The sequence below is a fragment of the Athene noctua genome, chromosome 21 (assembly GCF_965140245.1).
Source record: "Athene noctua chromosome 21, bAthNoc1.hap1.1, whole genome shotgun sequence".
NCBI lineage: Eukaryota > Metazoa > Chordata > Aves > Strigiformes > Strigidae > Athene > Athene noctua.
In genome coordinates, this window is record NC_134057.1 from 955,765 (window position 1) to 964,992 (window position 9,228).

General features: G+C 42.2%; 1 pseudogene; it reads right to left on the reverse strand.

Moving 5' to 3' along the window:
• Positions 1 to 2,265: 2,265 nt before the first annotated feature.
• Positions 2,266 to 8,505, reverse strand: LOC141968922 (lysosomal acid lipase/cholesteryl ester hydrolase-like; annotated as a pseudogene).
• Positions 8,506 to 9,228: the final 723 nt, after the last annotated feature.

Sequence of the window (9,228 nt, forward strand, 5' to 3'; positions counted from 1 at the left end):
GCACAAGGACATCCAGCATCAGAGAGGAATCACTGTCATTCACTTCAACCAAGCCAATCCTAGTAATGAATTCTGTTATCAAAAATGACCCACAACAGCATTTGGAAAGACTGGTGTCCACCCAAAATTATTTTCTGTGTTCCTCCTCACCTCTCATCAATCTGCTTTGCCTTTCACAGCTACTTCTAGGTGATGCAGATCTTCCAGGAAGTTTTAAAGGAAGCATGACAGACTGAAAATTTGGCACTACCTCGGTGCATGACTTTGAGTAATTTCTCCTTGAAACATTGCTTCTCCTTGCAACTAGATTCTCCCTCGTTGAAGCAAGCTGATTCTTCTGATGTTCACATCATTAGCATCTTTATCAAGTTTTTCTGATGAGCCTCAGAATTTTGGCTAGCAGAAGCAATGATATTATTATACCTGTTTTTCTTTCAAGCTAAAGAAAAAATTGTGAACATATGGCATCTCTGAGGTCACCACTTTCTCTGTAAATGCTGTGGTGCAAGAGGTGCAGCATGTTGAAGCACGTGGGGCTTCCCAGTTGGATGCCCACCCATTCAGTTGCTCTGCAGATGCCTGTTGAATTGAAGAAAGAAGTGAGACCTCCCTATCACTCAGGGTAAATGAAATGGCCAGATCTGCAAGTGCAACCAAAAATAATACAGCTTGCATCCATTCCAAAAAGGACTGTCGGGAACAAAAGCCAGAAAGAAATTTTCAAGTCCCCATAAAATGGAAATGCAGCTTTCCTCAGGGACCTTTCCACACCACGATAGACACTCTTGCCTCTCTCTTGTTTGGGGGAAACACATGCAAAGACCTGCAATCCATCATAAGAGGTGCTGTACTGGGGGCACTCAGCTAGGTTGAAGGATGACTTCTTCTTGCATTGAAGGTTTAAAAATATTTCCTACACTACAGCACAGGAAAAATAGCTATTTTTAAACAACAACTAGTCAACATCATACCGGCACCTAGAGAGCATCCCAGTGCTGTATGGGATGAGCAGGCTTCTTTCTCATGGCATAAATGGGCCTGTTTAAGACAAGGAATAACTCCCTGACATGTTTTCTTTTGGTCCACAGGCCTTGATTAGTCTAAAATATTGCTAAAACCAGGAAAAATAGTTGTCACCATGTTTAACATCAGATTTCTGTTTCTAACCAAAGGTCAATATACTGAGTTGGGTTTTAAGGAGGACCTGAAAATTTTGTTTCATGTGAACTCAGGTATAGCGGTTCAGCCTCTATTTCCCATGTATTTAGGGAGGCTGGGATGAAGAAACGTCTTCCCACATGTTTGACCACACAAAGAAATGCTTCTGTAGTTTTGTTCAGAGCAAATGCTCAGAACCTGGCCATATTTAAGACAGTTTAAGACAGATGAACTCTAAGATGTAGGCAGTTCATACATTCCCTAAGCCCCTTTTTCATTTGGATTTTGCACATTACTAATCACAATCACATGCTGGACTGTCTTTTTTGTAACTGCTTTTCAGGATTTATTACTTTCTCGATTCTCCCTTTTTGTTGTCTCAGTTGTCAAAAGAAAAAAAAAGCATTAAAAATGTGATCAATTATAATTCTTATAGAATTTCAAAAACACTAGTACTGTATTGCCTCTATAGAGATGTATTTCTACTGTGGTTTTTCACCACAGACCTGTTACATTGGTTTCTGATCCATGTTGGTAGTTTTAAGGGTCCAGGAGTAACAGTGCCAGCTCTGAGATGGCAATAGTGAATTTTGTGTCTCTGATGAAGCCAGGAATCAGTTGAGTTACAAGGGGGTCCAACTCCCAGGTCTCAAGGGAATTGCAGGCACTTTAAAGGTAACCACATGGGAAAGGCTACACAGGACCCATCATGTCTCAGAGAATAGATCAGTGGGATGAGTCTAAATGAAACATCTGAAACCTGAGTTTCCTCATCTATGTTTCTTATACTTTGCAAATAAACATGGCTGATGAAGGAAAAAAAAAAAAAAAAAAAAGGAGGAGAAAAAAAGAGGGAGTAAAAAAAAAAGAAAAAAGGGAGGAAAAAAGGAAAAAGAAAGGAAATGAAGTGCCAGTCAGGAATAGCATAAAGACTCCTACTACATTCAGGTGGTCCAAATAGGGACAAATTTCAAAATCTTTTAAAGATAACATAAATCTTACAAGACATATCAGCAAAAAGCCTATCAAATCAAACCAACACATTTATGGATGTTTCTTCATCATGTCAACGATTTCTTGGTACAAAACCTCGGTTGCATCAAGCCCCTATAGGAAAACCAGGTGGTTCCACTTGGGAATGACCCTGTGGTGGACCAGGTTCTTGACACGGGGGAGCAGGAGAGCAATGTTCTGGGAATCAGCCAGACAGTCCTCTCCACCACACCAGATGGGCATCAGCACTTCCACATCCTTCACATTGTAGAGTGGTGAACTCATCTGAAGGGACAGAAAACAAGGGTTTTACAGAGGAGGGCCATTGCTGCAATGCAACAAAATACCTGTTGCCTGACAGCAATTGCTGTTCTTTGGGAATTAGGAAAAAAAAAAAAAAAAAACCAAAAAACAAAAAACCAAAAAAACCCCAAAATCTGGAAAGGTTTTCTCTAGAAAGTAGAGAAATTTTGTTAAAATATGTGGTGTTAATCTTATGCACTACAATTCAGTGAGCATATTAAATTAGCAATTTTAATCTAAATTCATTAGTAAATTACTTCTGCCCTGTTAGAAATTTTGGTTCTGATGCTACAGACAATTTGATGAGCAAGCAAAATGTTATCTGCCCTGATCTAATGCTGGTGGATCGTCCTACTTCAAGCAGGAGGTTGGACTGGAGACCTCTAGAGGTGCCTTCTAAATGGATCTTCTGTGGTTTTTGGTTACTTTCCTTAAGCTTCGTAACAGCAGGAAAGTGTTTGGAAGCAAGTTCTTGAAAAGAAGACACATCTAGATGATTGCTTTAGATCAACACCATGAGGACCTGCCATCCCGTGATTTGTCAGCATCATATCTCCTTACCTGCAGTGTAATTATTCCAGGTAAAAAGCATGCCACTTTCTGAACAATATGTTTTTTCTTGCTTAAGGAAGAAAGAAGGTTTTTTCTATGGCTCTGGTACTCTTCTTGCCATGGAACAAGAATTTCCCAAGCTCCAAGGGATGCAGAGTTAATTGCTCACTATTCACCTTGTGATTTTAGGTCTGGGTGGCAGAAGGGCTTAGCACCTTGCTTTTCTTTATGGCTCAAAAATTTACGACCAGCATGGAGACTTCAGTTTTATAGATTTCAGACAGTAGCTGGTCACACAGTCATTACTGCTATAGATGTCAGATTATGGACTGTGACAAAAACAGTGGGCAAGTGGAAAGCATCTAATACTTGATTACATTTAGAAAGTATTTGTAAACAAAAGTTTGAATAGAAATTACTATTGTTCCAAGCAGAGGTCCTGCTGACTTACTACTTGCAGGTCCAATTTGTGAAGGGAGGACAATCAATTCAAAGGAATTGCACCAGAGTAATGCAAGCAAGCATGAATGGCAACAGAACACGTAAGGGAAAGGGAAGACCATGACCTTGGCTATTTGAAGTAGCTTACATGTATATAGCAAAGACCCCTATCATAAGCTCTCAGTACACCGCTTTGAACTCCCTGTAGCAAATCCAGAAATGAAATTGTTTAAATGAAATCATAGTTCTGTGGGGGTGTGATGAGTTTAAAAGAGGAAACTCAAAAGATGGTTTTTATCATTGAACTGGCAAGGTTTTTCAGCTCTGTCTTGCAGATCTGCCACAGGCCCAATTGTCACTAATTTGGATAAATGAAAGGATATTACGTTTACATAGTTTGTGGTTAACACCATAATGGGAGGAAATGAAAATGTTCTAGAAAATGGGTTTAGAATTCAAAATATTCCTTGTAGACTGAAGAATTGGCCTGAAATGATGCAATCAAAGATATGCTGGCTGGAAGGAGCCTCTGAACATCTCTAGTCTAAGTGGAACAGGTCTATGAGCAATAAAAGGTCAGGGTGGCCATGGCTTGGCCCTGCCAGGACCTGAACCTCCCCAGGATGGAGACCTCCTGTCTCTCTGGGGACTTGTGCCAGGGTTGCTCCCCACTCTGGGGGAAGAAGGATTCCCCACCTCCCACCTGATCCCCCTGGATTGTAATTTGTGTTCATTGCCTCTAGTTTTGCTCTTTGTCATTCACTAGTCATCAGATAAGCCGAAGTCCAGTAAAGAATCTTATAAAAAATTATACATAGAAAAGAAAAACTGGTGAACATATACAGAATGAAGACTAACACTGTTGAGCAACAACACTTCAGAAAGTTGAGTGTGTGCTCTTGCTACAAAACCAACAAAGTTATTCTGGGGTCTCTGAGGGGGAGTGTCACACTAGGAAGATATGCAGCTTGTGGCACACTCTCCTGAGAAGATGCATAAACTGGTGATGGTCCATGGAAGATCAGGAAGAGGCCATTTAATAGAATCATAGAATAGTCTGGGTTGGAAGGGACTTTAAAGGTCATCTAGTCCAATCCCTCTGCAATGAGCAGGGACATCTTCAACTAGGTCAGGTTGCCCAGAGCCCCGTCCAGTCTGACTTTCAAAGTTTCCAGGGATGGGGCATCTGGGCAACTTGTTCCAGTGTTCCACCACTCTCATCATAAAAAAAACTTCTTCTGTATCTCTAGTCTGAATCTACCCTCTTTTAGTTTAAAATGGTAACCCCTTGTCCTATTGCTACATGGATTTGTATCCATGATCTGCAAAGAAATGTGCAAACAATTGGGTACATTTAGCTGAGGGAAGAGAGGGTGAAGGCAGCATAGCACAATTTCAGTGTCAAAGGGGGTCTGGTAGTGACTGTTCTCCATGCCCACAATGGGAAGAAGGAGAAATAATCAGTTTAATTGGTAACAAGCTTCACTGGGTACTGTCCAGGAGAATATCTCCTGCAGTCTGACTGTTAATGGCACTCAGGCTGCAGGGCAAGACTGGAGCTAGTCCGAAATAAGATGTCTGGAATGTGCCTGCTGTAGATGCAGGATCCTCAGCTCCAAATATTTCTCTTTGCAGATCCACTCCTTCGGGGCCATTCTACTTGATGATGTACAGGCAGCTCGAGAAGCTACCGAGCATTTTATGAAGGGATGAAAACAAACCCGACAAAGATACCTGATGCATTGCAGCAGACCAGTAGAGGAGACTGACCACCAAGGACCATTAAAATACTTTATGCTTTGTTGTGCATAGGAAAGTAGCTGGGAAAGTTTCCCTGCAACCAGTGGATTACACTTTGTACTGAAGTCCCTGCTGGGGAGCGTGATGCATACGTACCTACTCGGCTTTGAAAGGAAATGAGCACATTTCACAGTGCGTTTCATTCAGCTTCATGGAACAGGGCAGACAAGGTTTTTTCCTTTAGAAAGGTATTGAGGGCCCTCTGCAGATTCCTACACACCATATTTACGTTCTCCCAGTGAAATCCAAAGATCATAGACAAGACACTCTTGAAGGTCTTTGATCAGGCACAGAATGTGGAAAGGATCAGCTCACCCAAGTCAATGTGTGGTAGGAGCTCTTTGGTGCCAAACATCTGTGAAATTGCCAGTGTACTCGTAAAATAGGAAGACTGGTCATGCTTTTCCATAAAGCACCACCACTTCATAGCTTCTATTTTTACCTCCATATTGAGGTATGAGGTTGCCCACGAGTGAACCCTCCTTGCACCCTATTAAATGTTTCTAGTCCATGATTTTATGTGTATGACCTCTTACATTTGTTGTACTCCTGCAGTAAATGGTAGGTCTCATTTCAGAGTCTCCCTATCAGTTTTATTCACCAATATTTTGATACCTTCTGTGTGCATGTCTGCCCTAAGCTCTCGGCTCTAATTCTGCCAGGACATTCTGGGGAGTAAATCTGAGAGGGGACAGAAGGACTTTGGACTGAGATGTGTGATTCTTTCATTATGAAAAGAGATGGAGCATGGCATTCCTCTTGCTGTAAATTATCTGAAATATACTATGTGGGTAATTTCAGAAACTCTATGAAAAGCTATGTTCATTTTGGCTATGCAGAATATAGTCTGGACCAACATACCTTAAGTCCATAGTCAGAAAAGAATGCAAGGTTTTTAAATGGACTTTGAAGAAATGTAACTGTGTCCACAGTTAGCAAATCAAAGTACATTTTGGTTTTCTGAGGCAGCTGAGGCATAGTGGAAAAGGCTATAAAAGTTGAGAAAAAAACAAAAAGAGAGAAGAAAAAAACAGCTTACTCTTTCAAGACATTCACATATACAGTTTAACTTTAGTAAGATCTGTTTTACAAATCCCAAAAATAATGGAGACATTTTATATTGTCATCAAGATCAGTCAAAAAGACATGCTGGTGCCTTGCGAATGACCTATCTAAAGTAACTGCTACTGTCCTGTTTTCTGTTCAATAGTTTATAATTGCTGGGAGGTCATATTTATCTATTTCCTCAAAGCTGCAGAAGGAAGAGTATCCATCTTAGTGACAAGTGTACCATCTCCATCTGAATGATCATCATCAACAAACCACAAAACCAGTGAGGAGGGAAGGACAACCCCACAAACTTCTTCATCCTACTGAGTGTGCCCTTGAGTAAGTACATGGGGTTTTCACCTAAAATAAGTGGATGTGCTTCAGCTTAGCCTGGTTCATTCCTCCCCGAGCTAGGATAGCATCACCTTTTGAACATGAAAGAAGTCAGTTGTTTCTTAGATCCTCCAACTACTCTGGTTAGCTGAAAGCTCAGAATTCCTCCTGTTTGGGAGAGGGGACGAGATGTTGCTGGGCCAAGTGTTCCCTCTGCTGTTGCCTATCCAAACGTCATAGCTGGTATCTGTGAGAATGAAGCCCAGGCTGCTGTTGGTCAAATTGGTAACCCACATGCTGCTTTCTCCAAATAAACCATGCTGCAGAAATGTGATGGGCCTTGGACCCGGAACACAGGCATCATGATGACTCTTTTTTTCCTTCCAATGGTGTCTGTCATCGTTTGAGACAGTTTAGGAACTCTTTTCCTCCTTAATTATGGCAGCCAAAGTGTTCGGAGGTTAGAGTCAGTGTTAGGTAGGTCTGTTCCTTTTGATTTCAGTAAAACAGGTTTGCTATGTAGCAGTTGCAATGGGTGCACCATATCTCAGAGCACTTTGCCTTTTATCCCTAACACCCCTTCTCAACTTCTCTGCAGATGACTTTTCATTAATAAAGTGAACATCTAATGTTCAGGGACAGTATGAAAAATCCCCAAATCTTCCCATGCTTATATTCTCCAACTCCTGAACAATGCTGGAAGGTCTTCCTTGACCCCAGTCATGTCGTATGCTCTTTGCTGGAGTGACAAATTTCACCAGGAGACAGAACAAGTTTTTCCCTCTGCTTTACTGTTACTTTGGCCATGGTCTCGGGGCTGGGAGGGAAAAGGTTTGAACATCCAGAGACAGGAAAGAGGATTGAACACTTCCACACACCTTCCATACCTTTCATACCTGCAGCAGATCTTTCATTACTCTCATAAATATGTATAATACATAATGCAATATTACTATTTCAGAGACATCTCACAGCATCTGGTTTTGTTTCTGAGGACTTTACCTAGCTGGGTATTTTTAGAGACACCAACAGAGCAGTAGCTAGGTTCTTCATCTTAACAGGCTTTTGCCAGAGAGGCTTTGCTGGGAGTATTATCAGAACTTGGACGGAACCCCAGGGGGCTCTGTGGGCAAACATGGAGGTGCCTGGAGAGGTGAAAGGATGCACCTTTTTTATAAATCTAGAGCCTTCCAGTAGTCACGCCTCACAGGACAAGAGGGTCCCCTGGAAGCTCCTCAAGGAATGTCAAACCAGGCTGCTGATCTGCCACACAGCTGCAGGGCCACGTGCTAGAGGCCAGGTCGCCAGAGAAAATCCAAGGCATGTGTGAGGCACCAGTGGGTAGGAGGGATGGGCTGCTTCTCGTGGCTAGGATTGCAGCCTCCTGGGTGCATGGGGCATCACCCACACTCAGGACTCCAAGCAGGGTGAGAAAACACTGCCTTCCCTTCAAATTCTTACTGATCAAAACAGAGGCTACAGATACCAAAGCCATGTGGGACATTAAAAAGTCTCCTGCACAAGCCCTGTTACCCCAGTCAGAGGAGGGCATATGGTGTGGGTTTCCTGTATAACACAGATGTCACTTGCACCTTGGCTTTCAGCATTTCCTCTCCCATAAGGAATTCTGTTTAGCTGAAGGATATAGCCATCTTCTGTTACCACATCATACTCCTCACTGGAATATCCCCAGAAGGAGACCATTTCACTCTGCAAGAAATAAAAAGTGAAGAATAATGTTTTCAAGGCTCTGTGATTCTTGCCTTCAAGGTAATCCACAAACGTATTCTTTAACAATCAGCATTTCATAATGACTGTTTCCCAGACACGTACTGCCTCTTCTCCAATGCCATCATACTTATGATATTCATCCATGCTTCTGGATTCCTAGAACGTGGAAAATTAAAGAGACATTGCCCTGATACCATCCCATGGACCATGGGTGTCAGAGAGAGAGCCAGCCTCATCCGCACTTTGCCCAGAACAACACATCCAGGGTGTCAGTGCCATTGGAAGCAGGGGAGCCTGAAACTGTATTTGCACTTATCAGGTTTTGATTTTGTATCATTTAGATGCTCATTTGATGTCCAGAGAGAAACATTGCTCACTGATCAGATCTCAGGAGACACGGCAGCACATGGGGAAGAACAACCTGTGCTTTCACTGTAAGCTAACAACGGGTGATTCCCAGCAGCAGAAGGAGATGTGGGCAGGAAAACATCTCAGGTAGGACTCAGACTTAGTCTGGTAGCCTAGATGACCACTTAAAGCGTTAATGCATGTGCGGTGGCTCAGGAAACACATCCCAACTGCGATATTTTCAGGGAGGTGGAACAGACTTTGAGGAATTCCCATAAGGTGCAAGGTAGCAATCCCTGCAATGCTCTACAGACCACTGGAACTTGCAAGAGTGTTAAACATCCCATGCGTGATCTTTTTTTTTTTTTTTTTTTTTTTTTCCCTGTTATTTTTGTCTAATATATCTGCTCCTGTCCAAAAGAAACCAGAAATACCCCAGTCTGTAGTGCAATTAGTTACTGGAGCTCAAGAGCAAATTGATGCTTTCTACAGGAAATGCAGGACTGAAAGGCAGGGCAT